The sequence below is a fragment of the Pseudonaja textilis genome, chromosome 1, assembly GCF_049901715.1.
Source record: "Pseudonaja textilis isolate UNSWEBS1 chromosome 1, rPseTex1.2, whole genome shotgun sequence".
NCBI lineage: Eukaryota > Metazoa > Chordata > Lepidosauria > Squamata > Elapidae > Pseudonaja > Pseudonaja textilis.
Window position 1 is genome coordinate 111,768,199 of NC_141990.1, and position 17,043 is coordinate 111,785,241.

Below are 17,043 nucleotides of genomic sequence, written 5' to 3' on the forward strand. Positions count from 1 at the left end.
AGCATTGTCATGGCATCGTCACATGATGTGTCATGACTTTTTTCCCCTTTGCTAAACTGGGTGTGGGTGTGGCCAGCACGTGACACATCTGGGCCTGCGGGCCGCGAGTTTGACAGCCCTGGTTTAAACCAAACACGACCAAAGCTCAGATTTGCCACAAGCATTTGCCTCAAGTATTCTATACAAGCTAGGATCTCTGATGAGAAACCTCTTTATGAGTGAGAATACTATTCCATCAACTAAGAGAAACATACTCAAGAGTATTGAGTCATTCAAAATATTTGTTCTGTTTATTCATTAGAGTTGTATTTCAGTTTTCCTGTAGGAATTCAGAAAAGGTTATACAGGATTGCTCCTCATAACTAATTCTGAGTACAGCAGTATGAAATAGTTTGGGCTAGGAAATAGTATACTATATAAGCTTGCTGATTCTTCAGAAATAGTAATTGGTCCAAGAAATCCACCAGCAAACTTTAGTTCCTATTTTCTATGCTGTATATATTAACCTTATTTCAGCAATCTTCACAGTGTATATTTATAACCCTACATCCCCCTTCCTACCCCTACACACATAATCCTTATAAAGTAAACCAATCTGAATAACACTGAACATAATAATTACTACAGGCAATCCTTGATTTACAATGATTCATTTAGTGACCATTTAAAGTTGCAACAGCACTAAAAAAGTGACTTATGACCATTTTTCGTACTTATGATCATTGCAGTATCCCCATGTTCATGTGATCTACATTCAGATGCTTGACAAGTGACTCACATTTATGACGGTTCCAGTTCCCCGGGATCATGTGATCATCTTTTGTGACTTTCTGACAAGCAAAGTCAATAGGGAAGCCAGATTCATTTAACAACCATGTTACTAATTTAGAATTGCATTGATTCACTTGACAGATGTGGCAAGAAAAGTCATTAAATGGGGGAAAACTCACTTAACAAATTTTTTACTTAGCAACATAAATTCTGGGCTCAATTGTAGTTGTAAATTGAAGACTACCTGTAGTGCTCTGGAAAGTAGGATTAGGAACTATAAAAAAAATCTGGTTAAATTATATTAGAAACATAAGAAGTTGTCCTATACCAGAAGTTGCCTCTTACACCTTTCAGTGTTCTCTATTCTGTCCTGAGGGTTATCTGATCTTTGGTAATGCTAAAGATATATTGCCTGGTTACAGAGCACATATATTGTATATAATTGACTTTTCCCTCACCCTTGAAATGTCACTATTTGGTCATACGAAATCTTATTCAAAGTTTTTGGAGATCATGAATTGAAATGCTCTACAAACTCCTAGCTACCAAATGAATATTTCATCTTGAGACTCACCACACAAAAAAAGATGAGCTATCTGATTGAAATGAACTTGTTGTAACTCATTTTGACACAATATCTGCACACCAATCTTTTAAATAACCCCTTGTTTTCATGACTTTCATTATCATGCTTATCACAATATTCATTATCATGCTTCTATATAGGAACTGCTTAGCCAACAAAATTTGTCATACTATTTTTTTTCTGGGTTGTTGTTTCCTGTACATGTCTCAGTGTTGTAAAAAAAAAAGAATTTTGCAACAAGCTGAAAATTAATTGGTATCTAGAGAGGGGAAATAACAAAAATATGTGTAGCAAACACAATGATAATAAATCTTATCTTAACATTAGGAAACTATATACAAAGTCGTAAAGTGATTAAAGTGTTACATCTGTAAATGTTAGCTGATCTGAATATACACCGACATGTTCATGCATTCCCCTTTGGGTGTTTCACAAAGTTTTGCAAAGATGCAATATAGAGGAATATCCAAAATAAATAGTCCAGAGTTCAAGCAAAATGTTGAGATAAAAAAGTAGCAACATATAAATTTGAATGGCTGATCATCACATATAAAATCCCTGAATGTTGTGCCATAATTTTTAAGGAAACAAATTGAGCCAAGATGTCATGTCTGGAATAAAAGAAAGACACATGCAAAAGTCATTGTCAAAGGTTTTCTTTTTAAAAAATGGCACAATTCATAAGTGGGTCAAAAGTATTTCGTGGTTGAAGTAATGCTAAAGTAATATAGGAATAACCAAGGTTTTCTACCCTTTTTAAAAAAAACAATGCATCTGTGAAAAATGTTTAGGCATAAGATTGCTATCTGAATTTTGATCACGTGTCCATGGGAATGCTGCAATGTTTGTAGGTGTGAAAAATGATCCTCAACAGGGGTGGGATGCTACCGGTTTGGCCCGGTTCGGGTGAACTGGTATCTCCAAAGATCAGCTGGGAGCGAAATAGTTCTCTCCAAAGATCAAGGTATTTCTTTCTTTCCCCACTAATCAGCTGTTTTCCAAAGATCAGCTGTGCTGCATGATTTAAATTAGCTAGAAAGCGGGTAATCGTCAGATTTCTTGCTTTCTAGCTAATCTAAATCACGTGCCCCCTCGCTGTTGTACCTCTTCACCCAGGAAACTTCCCTGAGGCCCAGGAGGCAAAAAAACACACCCACCCAGTCACATGACCACCTGGCCATGCCCACAGAACCGGTAGCTTAAAAATTTGCATCCCACCCCTGATCCTAAATCACTTTTTTCAGTGCCATTGTAACTTCAAACAGTCACTAAATGAACAGTTGTAATTCAAGGACTACAGACTATATCTGTAGGTTAAGATTTAAGTGTCCTTGATGCTCTCTGAGCTTGGTTGTTTGCTTTCAGATAGTTCGTTACCCACTATATAATATTGTTCCTTGATTAGACTATTGTGGTCATCCTACATTTATCATGCACTAAACAATTGTGTGAAGAGACATAATGTTCGTGTGGCTTTGAGTTTCTATTCTTAAAAATAAGTGCTTCTCCTTTTCATGCAACAAAGCAAGCATTTATTTTTAAAAATAGAATCTCAAAATCAAACAAACATTGAGTCTCCTCATATTATTATTTAGTGTGTCTTTATGCACACAAACTTTATATATACAGTCACAGTTCCTATTACCACTAATTAAAACCTTTTAAAAAGATATCATTGAGATCTCTATTCTTTTGAATAGGATTGAGGCATTCTTTTAAGCTGCTGCAAGTAATCAAAAATATATATGTGCAAGATGGCCGAGAGAAACGCCAAAGTTTCACCTAATAAAATTTTGTTATGCTTCAATTTTCAAAGTAAATTTGATTTATTGGAGCCACCAGCCATATGATGACAGCCTCATGTTTTTTATATGAGTCATGTCCCTGAGGAATTTAGCATAGGCCAATAGTATACCTTGGACTACATCCAGTGTCCGCATACAGGTTTTCATTAGACTTTGATGCCAGTTGATTTGGGGAACAAAGAAGCTGCTGAAAACTAGCTTTTCTTTTGGATAGTTTCGTCTTCTTTTTTTTTTTTTTTAGCAAAAAAGAAATAACAAAGTTTTTTTTTTCCTGAGAGAAGCTTTGTGCCTCCGCATTGTAGGTGTAGGACAATATTTTAGGGAACGATAATCTGTTATTGCAGGTGGCCATGCTTCAAGCACTTCCGTATTTTGAGAACAGATCAGACAAAGTGCAACAACTTATTGAAAAATTGCCAAATTTGTAAATTAAAAACACACTGGTTTGTGGCTTAGATGAAGTTAGTGTGTATTACAATTGCTGGGACTTCTCTGAAACACTGAAGGAATATAATTACTTACACTACTCCACATGTCACAAGGCTAGGGGCATAAACACATTAAAGAAAGCTTTATACCAATATCCTACTAGGATTCTTCTTTTAATTCAGTAAAGAATATACATAGCTGTCTAAATGTAAATAATAATTAGTATTTGTAATTAGAAACTCCTGAAAAATCTATTCTGCCTTTTCCCAACTTTGTCACCTACCAGTTTCCAAATTTGCTTGTGTTGGAAGTTAAAACCCACCCCTCTCCTGGGAAAATAAAATATTTTAGGATATACTAAAAAGGCAGAATATTTCCCCTAAAAGAGAAGTAGAAACTCGGAGAGGTAGAAACTCAGCCCCCACACCCACCTTTACTAATGGGCCATTAAGGCTGGGCCAGTCTATTCTACATAACAAAGATCTACTTTCTTCAGGCAGACCCATAATAGGAATCCCAAAGCATTACATCATCATCCAGCAAGGCTCAACCAAACCTGGGACTCAGGACAGCCTACAGTGTTGCCCCTGCATGGCCCCATGGGAGCCTGACAACCAATCAGAATACAAACTCAAATTCAAATCCCAACAGGAGGGCATAAAAGCCAGAGACTCTCAGCATCTCTTCCCTCTTTCTCTCAGGAGCTCCAAGGCATGTGATCCTGTCCACCATTAAACCATCTTTCCAAGCATCTACCATGTTTCCAGTGTCTTTCTTTCCCCATTTGGAACAGAACCCAGAAGGATATTTCTTCCAACACTTGTAGAACATAATTTCCTCTGTAGTATAAGGTCCCGATAACTTCCGCAGATTTTAAAATGCTTCGCTGCACCCTGTTTCTTGACATGACTCAATGGGAATGCTTGGATTGGGGAACCAAGTGTTTCTCAGGGAGTTTTCCAGAAATTTAAAGAGAAAAACTGTCAGAATGTCTGTCAATTTCTACTCTTTTTCCTTGGCCTACTGTATTCCTCCAAAATTGCAAGGGTAATTGTCCATATCAAGTCAGTTTTCCCCTACTTCTGTTGCCACAATACAACCATAGCCAGGACAATTGCAAAAAGAAATACCTAATTGCAATAACTTGGACACATCTTTGTTTCACGTTCATAGCTTGCAATGATTTTTAAGCAGAAATTGAAAGCATACAGGGGATAGCAGCAGCATCTGTCCCATTGGAAGAGAGAGGGGTAAATAGTGTCTCCTCCCCTGCCCCCCACTCCCCAGGAGCTGCAGCTCAAAAGACAGGGCATGTCTCCAAATGGAATTTTTCTACTCTTTTATAGGTTAGCCAGAGGAAATACTGAATTGTTAAATGCCTTTTCTCAGGATTCTGAACTTGGCAGAAGTAAAAAAACAAAAACAAAGGATGCAGTTAGGTTTCAAAAGATTAGAAAGCTTAAAACAGGAGCATGTCAAAGTATCCAGTGACCTAGTATGCAAGAATGCATAAAATGAAAGTGATAATCTGTCTGCCCAGAGCAACCTTCCTCAGTTTAGTGCCTTCTAGATGTGGATATTAGGTGTGATTTATGTGAGTTCTAAGCCAGTATCTAGCATGGATCATAAATATTTAGAACAGCACTGAGCATTTGTTTATGTGTTTGACTAATATCTCTATTTTGCCAGCTCCAGAGATTCTGGACTACAAACATCCCAATAATTTAAAAAAAAACTTGATAAAAGATAAATAATTGCCATAAAATAATATTAAACAATAATATGAAATCCAGACATGATAAAAAGACATATTAGTGTTAAAAACAACCCATGCTGTTCTTAATTTCCAAATGTGGACTTTCACAGCCAGTTTTTTTATTCTCTATGAAAAAATACAGATATAAGCTTGTTTAGATTTCAGAGGACAGAAATAGGGCAATTATTTAACTATTGATTTTTTTTCCCAGGTCCTTCCCCTGAATCCATCAAAGAAGGCAAACCAGTCCAGCTTGACATTCAGTAGAACTAAATGAGAACATTTCAATGCATGCTGTATGCATTTTAGATGACAGAATTGTAACATCTGCATCTATGTCATAAACAACATTGTATTGTGATTACTTAAGCTTCTCTTTTCTCAACTAATTTTCTGTACATGTATTGAACTATAACTCCCCAAATTCCTACTTAATTTGATCAAGCATACTGGAGGGCATCACTTTGGCAAAGATTGTGAAAATAAATTATCTTTTATGCTTTGTTTGAGTTTGAGAATAACTGAGATCCATTCTCTTTCCTTTTCTTAAGTCATTTTCATGGAAATATAGGTGGGAACAATATTTGCTAGATTTCTACATTCAGTTCACATTCGGCTATAAGGCATTTTCCAACCTGTTGACTCATATTGTTGTCCATTTATATCATTGTGTAAATGTGACAAATGAAGATGAAATGAGATAATGCTCAGAGAAATCTTCATGTCAGATTCCAAATTTCCACTGGATTTAATTCAGCTTTTCCACATTCCTAGTTCTTAGCAAAGTTTGGCTCCATGAGTAATTAAAAAGCCTTGGTCTCGATAGCAAGTATTGTTTCCAGTATGCCATTAGAGCTGAAAGCCTTCTGGTGAACTTCATCAACAAGAATCTTGAAAGTCTCTTTGGGAAACACTGAACAGACACAAATACTTCAGGCCAAATATTGCTTTAATTTGTAGCCCATGTAGTTCCATAGACATAATGGGGATTATACTAAGGTCAGTGAATATATGGGCTCCTAAATTTAAAGTACAGAATTTATAGCTTGACCCAAAAAATCCAACTCACCTTTAAGATATACCTGATTCTACAGAACTTGGTGTTACCTCAGAGAGAAGGTTTTTTTTCTAGACTATTGTCAGAGCAAAATAACTGGCGGGGAGGAAGTCTGCAGAATACTTTCAGGAAACAGAATGTGATGATTTTGCATCTGAGTCTGAGAATGAAAGTGTGACTTTTCCAACAGACAGAAAAGATAAGATAATGGACGACATTCAATGTTACACAAATAGATTTTTGATCAAGAGCTCAGAGCTTTTCATTGCTTTCTCTCCACCATCCCCACTTCTGCACTTTCTCCACAACAGAGTAATAAAACATGGAGTGGAAGATAGAATCAGTTCCACTAGCCAAAGCTATTCCATTAATTGAATAACGCTATTTTATATGACCCATGGATTGGGCTGAATCAGTTTAACTCCTATATCACTGAAAATTGGCATTTTGTGCGAATACTATTATTACCTCACAAAAAAAGAAAAAAAGGGAGTTTAATATTTAATAGGGAAGCGTTATTTCTGGATAGAAGATGTAGAGAGTCAATTAACCAGTTTAATCTTATTATATGACACCAGGGGTGGACTCAAAAATTATAGCAACGGGTTCTCTGCCCAGTTGCTGGGTGGGTGTGGCCATGGTGGGTGTGGCCTAGTCAGTCTCCAGCTTCATGGGGAGTGGGTTTGCCCTCCCCAGGCTCCGGAGGCTTTTCTCAAGCGTCTGGGAGGGCAAAAATGACTTCCCCAGGCTCTGGAGGCTCTCCGGAAGCTGGAAATGGGCCCGTTTCTGGCATTCCCAAATTTCCGGTAGGCCCGCTTTTCACCCTCCCTGAGCCTCCATGAGTACCCTGCACTTATCTGCATCCAAAACAGCCAGGTGAGGCCTGCTGGGAGGGTCAGGGTGGGCAGGGCCAGCCAGAAGTGGGATTTGGGGGTTCTCTGAACTGTGCAGAATCTTAGCTAGAGGATCTTCTGAACCCTTGTGAACCCCCAGCAGCCACCCCTGTATAATATCACTGAATCCCTGATCCATCCCTCTGCAGGTGCCTCTGCCTATTACTTTAATTCTCGCTTCATTGGAACTTACTTGCAACTAAGGTAGCCACATATAGGTTCTTGAATTGTCATTCCTCCATCTTCACTGAAATGACTACATGCCTATCTCAGTGTGCAACCATTTGTCTCTAGCAAATTTCCAACACATGCCTGCCCATTCTGTCAATAGGCATGGTAGATAAGTCTGTGGAAGATGGATCCATGGGTTTAAACCTGGGATAGAATCCCATTGAATTATATTAACTCCATTTTCTCTGTAAACCATGAAGTTCTTTACAGGAAGAAGGCTAATGCAAGTTACCCCTACGGATTCTAGGAAGTATAGCTATATTGGGGTTCTAGCAACATGGCTGATATTGTAGATAGAAGAATTCCATCAAACTTTAATGACTTCAAAGTTGCCATCAGCATAAATCCTGGTTTCTTGTTGTCCCTTGCTAAATTGTAGAAGTATTGTTAGTATTCATCATTTGCCAACATCAGGTTAGAGATAGATTGTCATGGAGAAAATCTCTATCTTTGTGGTTGACTCCAGGAATTAAAGATGACTTGAGGGGAACATAATCAATCAATTCTTACCAATTAGGAAGTTTTCAACTAGAATCTGCCTACAGATTCTATAATGAAAGAGTGTGATTCTTTGTTCTGTATTCTGGAGTGATTTTGTAACAAGTCTTTATTTTCTTCCACATGACAGTCCATCCATCAGGCCCATGAAAACTATTGTCATAACCCTTTCCAGTCTTTCAAGTAAAATATACCCATTTTCTTCAGTCCCTCATCATTCGTTTCTAGGGCTTAACTTTGTTGCCCTTCTCTAAGCATACTCAGTTTCTTTACGTCTTAAAATGTGTTACCCAAACCCAGCACTTGCTCTTGAGATGGAACACGAGATGACAGATAGATAGATAGATAGATAGATAGATAGATAGATAGATAGATAGATAGATAGATAGATAGACGGACAGACAGACAGACAGACAGATAGAGATAGGAGAGAGGGAGATAAGAGACAGACAGACAGACAGACAGACTTCCTAAGCCATATCTGTATCTATATGTGTAGGAGCCAGTTTATCCCAGCTGTGTCTCTCCATCCATTTGGTCCAGCAGTGTGGGCATGTTGTGCAGTGGTGGGATTCAAATTTTTTTACTGGTTCTTGGCTTCTATGTGCGTGGCTTGTTGGGCATGGCAGGAGTAAAATACTGTAAAACCTACAGTCAGAGGTGGTATTTGCCTGTTCTCCAAACTACTCAAAATTTCTACTACCAGTTCTCCAGAACTGGTCAGAACTTGCTGAATACCACCTCTGATGTTGTGGGTCCTGTCATTCAAGGAATATTGGCAGATAGGGACTAGAAGACATATAATTTCTGCAATAACCCTGCCCTCCAAAACATTGTCCCTTCAGAGATCAGAATGATCCCAGCCCTGATGGCCTTCTGCAAGGCTATGAAGGCCTGGTAATGTGTCCGTGCCTGGGCCCCTGAGTGTGTTAAAGGACTCATTTCCTGACTACATTAACGTCTATGGTAATGGTTCTACTCAGTGAACACATATATTTATTCTATATTGTTTTAATTGTGTGCCATGTTTTTTATAATGTTCATCTCCCAGAGTGACTGGTTATAGAATGTTCATCTCCCAGAGTGACTGGGTGGCTATAGAAATCAAATAAAGTACAATGATTTCTAATTGGTAAATAGAAACACAAAAGGAAGCATGAGAAATAAATAAGGAACGGTAAATACAATCTAAAATTAGAATTCTCTCCTGCTTGTACTTTTCCCTGATCCTGATTCTTTCTATCTTTTGATGCTCAGTGACTAGTTTAGAGTAGTTTAATTTGCAATATGTTTTGCAAAAGGTTAAATGACAGACAAAAAGAGGAAAATGTCAAGGGCCATCAAGCCATGAAATCGTATGAGAGTTCTCCTTTTTCTTGCCTTAGACAATATTGCAGATCCTGAATATAGGTTGTGAAAGTAAAATATAGTTAATGCTTTCTGGCTTTTAATATGTAATGCTGGTTGGGCTGCATATGTTTAACATTATCTATAGACATTTCAGACACCCCACCACTTCCCTTTCTCAGTAGAAGCAGCTATGGAAGAGGGCCAAGATGTACAAAACTGCAGTTCCGCTATTCCACAAGATCTACCCAGTCAATAGCTGTGGTGCTAATATCAATAGAAGCCATAAAAAGTATCTAGGAATGAAGTGATTTTCACATAAACGCCTGGGAGGGTGCAGCCGTTTTTTTCCAGCGTGAAATCAGCTAATGAAGACTTATGTATACAGTTACTGTACAACTCGTGAAGGTGAAGATTTCCATGGCCTGCATCGAACGATTATTATTTATTATGGTTGGTCGTACAGCCAGCCAGACGTTTAGACTGGATTGGGCACTTTTATTCAATTACCAACGGCTTGGGACAAGCAAGTGTTGCTGTTTGAGGGCATTAAAGGAATTGTTGCAGGATGTACTGTAAGCTGATTGAAATAAAGCTACCTTTTGCAATTGACTGATGGTGATTTTTATCAATGCCAATGGTGTTCAAGTGGTGTTGATGTTTTGAGGTAGTGTCAAAGGTGTGTATTATTGTTGTACCTTCAAGTTTTAAGTCCTAGTGGCCGCTTGAACAAGCCCCTTCTTGGAAAAGTTTTCAGAAGTGATTTGCCCTTGCCTTCTTCTTAGGGCTGAAAAAGAGTGAAAGTCACTCAGTTGATTTTGTGCCTAATGCAGGACTAGAAATCACAATTTCCCAGTTTCTACCTTGGTGCCTTAACCACTACACTACACTGGCTCTCTTACTTGAATTTACCACAAGGTATGTACAAAAAGGACTTGTGCAAACTAACTGAATTTCTTGCTATGAAATTATTTTCCAATAAAACCAAATCTTTATTACAGTCATAGATGAGCATAATGTAATCTCTCTGCATTGTCCTGCAAATCTCTTGTGGATTTATTTGCTGAAAATTGGGGGTGGGTAGGAAATGAGCTGGTGGCTCATGTAGTTGTTTAAAAAGGATCGATTATAGGAAGAAGATAATAATAATGTACTTTTAATGAGGGGGGGGTTAGGTAATAAATTTGTAAGTGTTTGGATGATCAGAAGTTGTTTCTTTATATAACCTTTATGCTATTTTTTTCCTTTCTTTCTCAAATGCAAAAATTTGTTCCAGCTCAAAAGAAAGTTTCCTGTGCAGCCAGTATTATAAGAAATATGTCTCAAAATGCCTGTAAATGAAAGAAAAGTCATAAACTGACAACAAAATGAGACAGAAGCAACCTAAGATTGGGAAAACAAGTGGATCTGATATAGAGTCATCCATCCTAGCCTTAATGGACAAATTGCGTAAAACTAGTTATGACATAGAATCTATTCCAAGGAAGCTTTTAGAGCTCAGTTTATGCAAGACCTTATTTTAACCTCTCTGTGTTAAAGCAAAACCGATGCCACATCCATCAATTAACCCAGCTCTACACCAAATTAAACGATTTGCACATGTTAACAAAGTAAATCAAATTACCTCAGCCATGTATTTTCTTTCCTATGTAGTAAAGATATAACTTTTAGAGCAATGCATTTGCCCTGCATAGAGCTAATGGTAGCATTAAGGGGAAAAATGACTATAAAATTGGTAGGATGGAGGTACTTTTGGCTTTTTCACCAGCAGATGTTTCATTTTGTTGGTCTGTGATGTTATAAAATCAATCAAAATTGCTGCATAGGATTGGAACTTTTTCAACACTTAAATCATGTCTGGCTAGTGTAAGAAATGATGGGCAACTACAAGGAAAATCCATTTTGGTATTCTGTACCTATTCCAGCTTGGCTGTTTGCTGCTTGAGCTGCCCTTGCTTACAAGGGCATAGGGGATGTACAGGGGAAGATAACTTTTCAAGCAGCTTTTGTTTAAGGTTGTTAATCGTTGTGTCCTACTTCCTTTACTTCAAGTAAAGTCTTCTGCAATACAATGTATCTTTTTCCCATTGCATTCAATTGCTAGAAAATGCAAACAGTCCTAGTCTTGTCTCTTGCGTTGTCACTATGAACTCCTGATTACATCTCCACAACACAAAATTTGACATAACTCATTGCTATTCAGTCAGTCTTCCTTGTATCATTCACTGAGGCACAATTTATCAGTTGTCCTTGCTTGCAATGTTATGCAGTCAGAAATGGCCAGAAACAATGCATGAAGAATTTGCTGGAGAACTGCGATCAATAGTTAGGAGTTTAGGTGAGGAATGCACACACCTTGCAGTGAAATATCAGTGCTTCTGGAACCCTAGACTCATAGACTCCAGAATTATAGAATCAAACAGAATCACAGAGAACCACTGAATCATAGAACAATAGAATCATAGGATTGGAATGGAACTTAAAAGTTATTCGTTCATCTTTTCACCCAAAGCAGGAATCCTCATACCATCCCAGCCAGGCAAATAAATCTCCAATTTTGTCCTAAAATATCTCCAACAATGAAGTTGTCAGAATTTCATCACTGTTGCAGTTTGAAATGGAAGAAAAGAAAAAGGAAGAGGGGCAGATTCTTTTAGATTAGACAAAATTCAGTAGAAAAGACACTGAATTATTTTACATCCATACCAAAGAAGAGAGGTAGCATGTCAACCTCATGCTGTGTGATTTCTTACTGCACTATGTATTGTTGGACAAAATTATATGCTTGACACAGATACGTTCTTTTCAGATCCATCGGGTGTTTTCCTGCCTCTTACTTTGAAAAGAGAGACAACAAAGAGAAGAGGAAGGGGTTTGCTAAGGTACCAATTTTTCTACTCCTTCATTGATGATTTTTTTTCAGTCGCCTTCCTCCTCATTCATCCTCATCCCACAAAACCTCAGGAAGGACCTGAAACTTCAGCAGAAGGGAAAAGAGTGATATCAAGAGCTGACTGGAAGATCCCTAAGATGAAATGGATGTGAGTGATTATATTCACACAGTTAATATAAAAGACTTCTTAGATATTATTTGATCTCTGGGAGGCTCTATGTTAAATCCCACAGATCTCCCAAAATGTTTTTCCTGATTGACTCCATAGCAAAATCTAAACTGTGTGTGTGTGTGTGTGTGTGTGTGTGTGTGTGTGTGTGTACTCGACACCATGGATATTCAATGCTAGCCAGTGTGCATTAGGTACTTTCAGTTCTCATCATGAAAACAGAGAGGCTATGTATGTAATTATTGGAACTATAGGATGAGCAACCAAATTGAAAATACTTTAATCAGTGTTCTGTAAGCCTCTCGTTTGACTGGCTGCTCAACATTGCAATACCCACCCACAGAGGGAAGTTAGAGCAAGCCTCAAGAATGCCACAGTGGTTTTCATTTGGCTTGATGGTTTATTTATAGAAAAGTATGAATGCTAGAATAAGCGCTGCCTTTGCTAAAATCTCTAGCATTGTGTACCATGGTGTTTTTAATAGTTACTACTCTGGTCTATTCCTGCATAGTGAGCTAACCGTTTGTGCCAGCAGATGGCAGTCTATTCACTGAATAACCTTTGAAGGAGGAGTGCTGTGTCAGTCATAGGGGCAAAACAATTAGGAGTTCTGGCAGCATCTTTTCTGAGGAATTTTTTTTTTATTGAACAACTTAAGCTTTCATGAACTGCAGCTTATTTTGGTGTACCTAATAATTATCTTATTTTAACAGCCAAGTTAAAAGAACGATAACAGGATCCATCTCTCCCAGAGTAAACATATAGCTTTATTTCAAACCTTTCTTCTGTTTTCCGCTATATACTTTTACATCACTACATAGTTCTGGGAAGTAATTAATGTATTATTGTTTGATTTGGGAAAAAAATAGCTTACACTGGGTTCCCAGATAGCAGACTTATTAAGGATACCTTACATTTCAGTTTAGCAACATTTCTTTTTTAAAAATTACTGCACATTTTTTAAAATTATAGATATATTAATTAAAATAGTCACCTGTTTCTTTCTTGCTCCTCCTGTTGGCCAAAGGGAACATCAAATTTATATATCAAATTTAAAAGCTGCCCATCTCCCTGACAGAGCAACAGAATCCTGTTTTCCTTGACCCCTGGAAAGCCACATGCTTCAAGCTCCAATGGGATAATTATCAGCAGTATCACAGAATCAGACCAGTACCCAAACTTAGCTGTCTGTGAGTTATGTTAAAGTCTGTTTTCTCCAAGCTGGTGATGCTTGAAGAACTGTAGCAAGCTTTCTACTCCTCAGGAGCAATTTACTCATTTTATGAGCCACTTTTCTTTTTTCAGTTTTGGCTGCTGCACTTATATAGGTCTTCTGCATACGTTAACAGCTGTCAGTTGGTTTTCTAAGATTATCCCACACCTTATAACATCCTAAGGGCATTTGGGATAAATAAATTAGGCAATAATTTTCCTTCCGAAGGCTTTCAACGGTGTAAGAGCTGCCAGAATTAGACTTACCACAAGAATAAGCCACTGATGACAACCGCAGGTAGTCCTCAAATTACAACTACAACTGAGCCTAAAGTTTCTGTTGCGCTATTTTACAACCTTTCTTTGCATTTATTAAGTTAGTAACATGGTGGTTAAGTGAATCCGGCTTCCCCATTGACTGCTTGTAGGAAGGTTGCAAAAGGTGATTACATGACCCCAGGATACTGTAGCTCTCATAAATATGAGTTCATTGCCAAGCATCTGAATTTGGATCATGTGACCATGGGGGTGCTGCAACAGTTCTAAGTGTGAAAAATGGTTATAAGTCACTTTTTCCAGTGCTTTTGTAACTTTGAATGGTCACTAAATGAACTGTTATAAGTCAAGGACTACCTGTTCAACCACCACCACCACCACCAAAGCACAATAAGATGAAAGTCAAAGGACAAATCAAGCACAATATATTGGTACCAAAAAATATATAGCGATAATGGATGGTGTAACTAAAACAGGGGTCAGGGAACTTTTTTACCTCTTACCCCCCAAAAAATTTATAAACGCAGACGTTACCCCTCCCGGCCTCTCCCCCTCCCCGGCCACCTCAGGCTGCTGACACATAATTTGGAGGTCGAGGCGGGAGGAGGTGCCCCCCCCGCGGCTGGGAAGAAGGCGGGATAGCTCGCTCCAGGGAATGAAATGTCACCAGGCTTCCCGAGGGCTTCTGGGAATTTTCTCGGGGCCAAGGCGGCAGTTGCAGGTGCCTCTTCGCTTCCTGTGTGCCTGGCAGTGATGAGAGGCTTCGGGGAGGGAGCCGGGCTGGCTGGCTAGTTGGCAGGCAGGCAGGGCCTGGGGGCGAGGAAGCGGGAAGGAGGATGATATTTGGGAGCCACGGTGACACAAACTGCGCGAAAGCGTGCGGTCATCGCAGCCAGCGGGGGAAAGCGTCCCTTTTCCCAAAATGCTCTGCCCTATGCCAGAAGCTCGCCTTCCCCTAAAAAACGGGCGGCACGGCTCTTGCAGAATCTAGCCTGGAGTCATTTCCGACCCAGGAAACAAGGGTGGGGTGGAGGGGATAAATTTGCCTCAAGGGTGTTTTAATAACTGCTGCTATGCCGATAGTTCCGCCATTGGCCAGCGCAACCTCCTCATTACCCCCAGATTTTCACTTTTACCCCATTTGGGGTAATTTACCCCTGTTCCCTGACCACTGAACTAAAATGTCGTGTTGCAAGAACCATGGTGGCACCAGTGGTTAGAATGGGGTACTGCAGGCTACTTTTGCTGACGGCCTGCAATTTGGCGGTTCAGTTCTCACCAGGCTCAAGGTTGACTCAACCTTCTATCCTTCTGAGGTCAGTAAAATGAGGACTCAGATTGTTGGGGGCGATAGGCTGACTCTGTAAACGCTTAGAGAGGGCTGTGAAGCACCGTGAAGCGGCATATAAGTCTAAGTGCTATTGCTATTGTTATGTCCTGAGAACTCTAGGAGTTCTCACTCAGGTCCACTCACTTTGTGTGGGCGTTATTCCCCCATTCCCATTGGTTGGTTCTCTCCAGCAGCCAGCTATAAAAGCAGGCTGCGGGGTCCAACCAGTTGCTGATTGCTGCGAGCCAGTTCCAGGCGTGGCAAGCACGGTCAGCCCTTTATTGTATAATAAAGTATTGTTGCACTCATGCTCTGGTTCAGCCTCTCATTGCTCAAACTTAACACTGGCGACGAGGATGGGATGGCTACCAGAAGCACCATGCAACCGCTGAGTCACTAGCCACCGATCCGCAGCCCAGAGAGAGCGATCGGCTGGCGATAAGGAAAACGCTGATCCGCAGCCAGAGAGAGCGGTCAGCCAACAAAACGAGCGATCAAAAAGAGCAAACGCTGATCCGCAGCCAGAGAAAGCGGTCTGGTTCAAAAAGTTAGAAGCGTCTGTAGCCGCTTGTTAGCCCGCTACAGGAAAGTGAAGCGCTGCGAGCCGCAGCCGCTCTGTATTTGGCGCGAAATTCAAACGGGTGTCATTTGAATTTCGAGCCAGTAGGAGACACAGCACAGCGCTGTAGGAAGTCACTAACGCCCACTTTGGCGCGAATCGAGACACCTCCAACGGCTAACAGCCAACGTGGTAACCCAGAGAGAGAAAGAGAGGGTAGCAAAAAACCTCTCCAGAGCTGATATCACTAGTAACCCACGAGCGCCCGTTGTCCCAGAGAGATTTTTTCCGCAGGTAGCCCAGCCGTTCCAGCACCATGAGTTCCAACCCAGTATTCCCGGCGTTCAAACCAGACGAAGAGAAGTGGGAATCGTATAAGAACCGCTTCAATCATTACATCGATGCGGTCGGCCTGGCGGATGCGGGAGAGCATCGGAAAAAATCCTATTTCCTAATCTACTGCGGAGCCACCGTTTACGATACCGCCGCAGCACTCGTGGCGCCGAGAGAGTTGAAAAACGTTCCGTGGTCCGAGTTGCTTGAGATCCTCACTAACCACTACGCTCCCAGGCCTTCACAAATCGCCAGGAGGTTCACGTTCCGTATGAGGAAGCAATCAAGTAAGGAGACCATCAATCAATATATGGCCGCCCTCAGAACAGCAGCCCTGCACTGCGGGTTTGGAACATACCTGGAGGACATGCTCCTCGATCAATTAGTTTGTGGGGTCAAGGATCTCAACCTACAGAGGCGCCTGCTAGCAAAAAAAGACCTCAACCTCGCGCAAGCGGTCGAGGAAGCCCTAGCAGCCGAGCTAGCAACGAACTCAGCCACCGAAATTCAGGGCCCAAGTGCCAAGCTGGCATCGTTCCCAGTCCATTCCGAAGAGGTGGAAGCGGAGGAAACCCACAACGATGACAACGACGTCCACCGCCTCGCCAACGACAGACGGTCGCAGGTAGGGGCCAAACAAGAATACACCGGTCCACCCAAGCACATCACACTGTGCCTAGCCTGTGGGGGATCGCATCAAAGGGCCACCTGCAAGTTTAAAGGAGCCACTTGCAACAACTGCCATAAGAGGGGGCACATCGCGAGAGTCTGCCAAGCCCCCCAAAGCGCTGCACACAGACCCCCGTCCTCGCACTCGGGACCACAGAGGCAAGTATTAAACTGTCGCACGCACCGCCTTGCCAGGCGTACTTGCCACACTGTTAGTAAAATTTCTCTC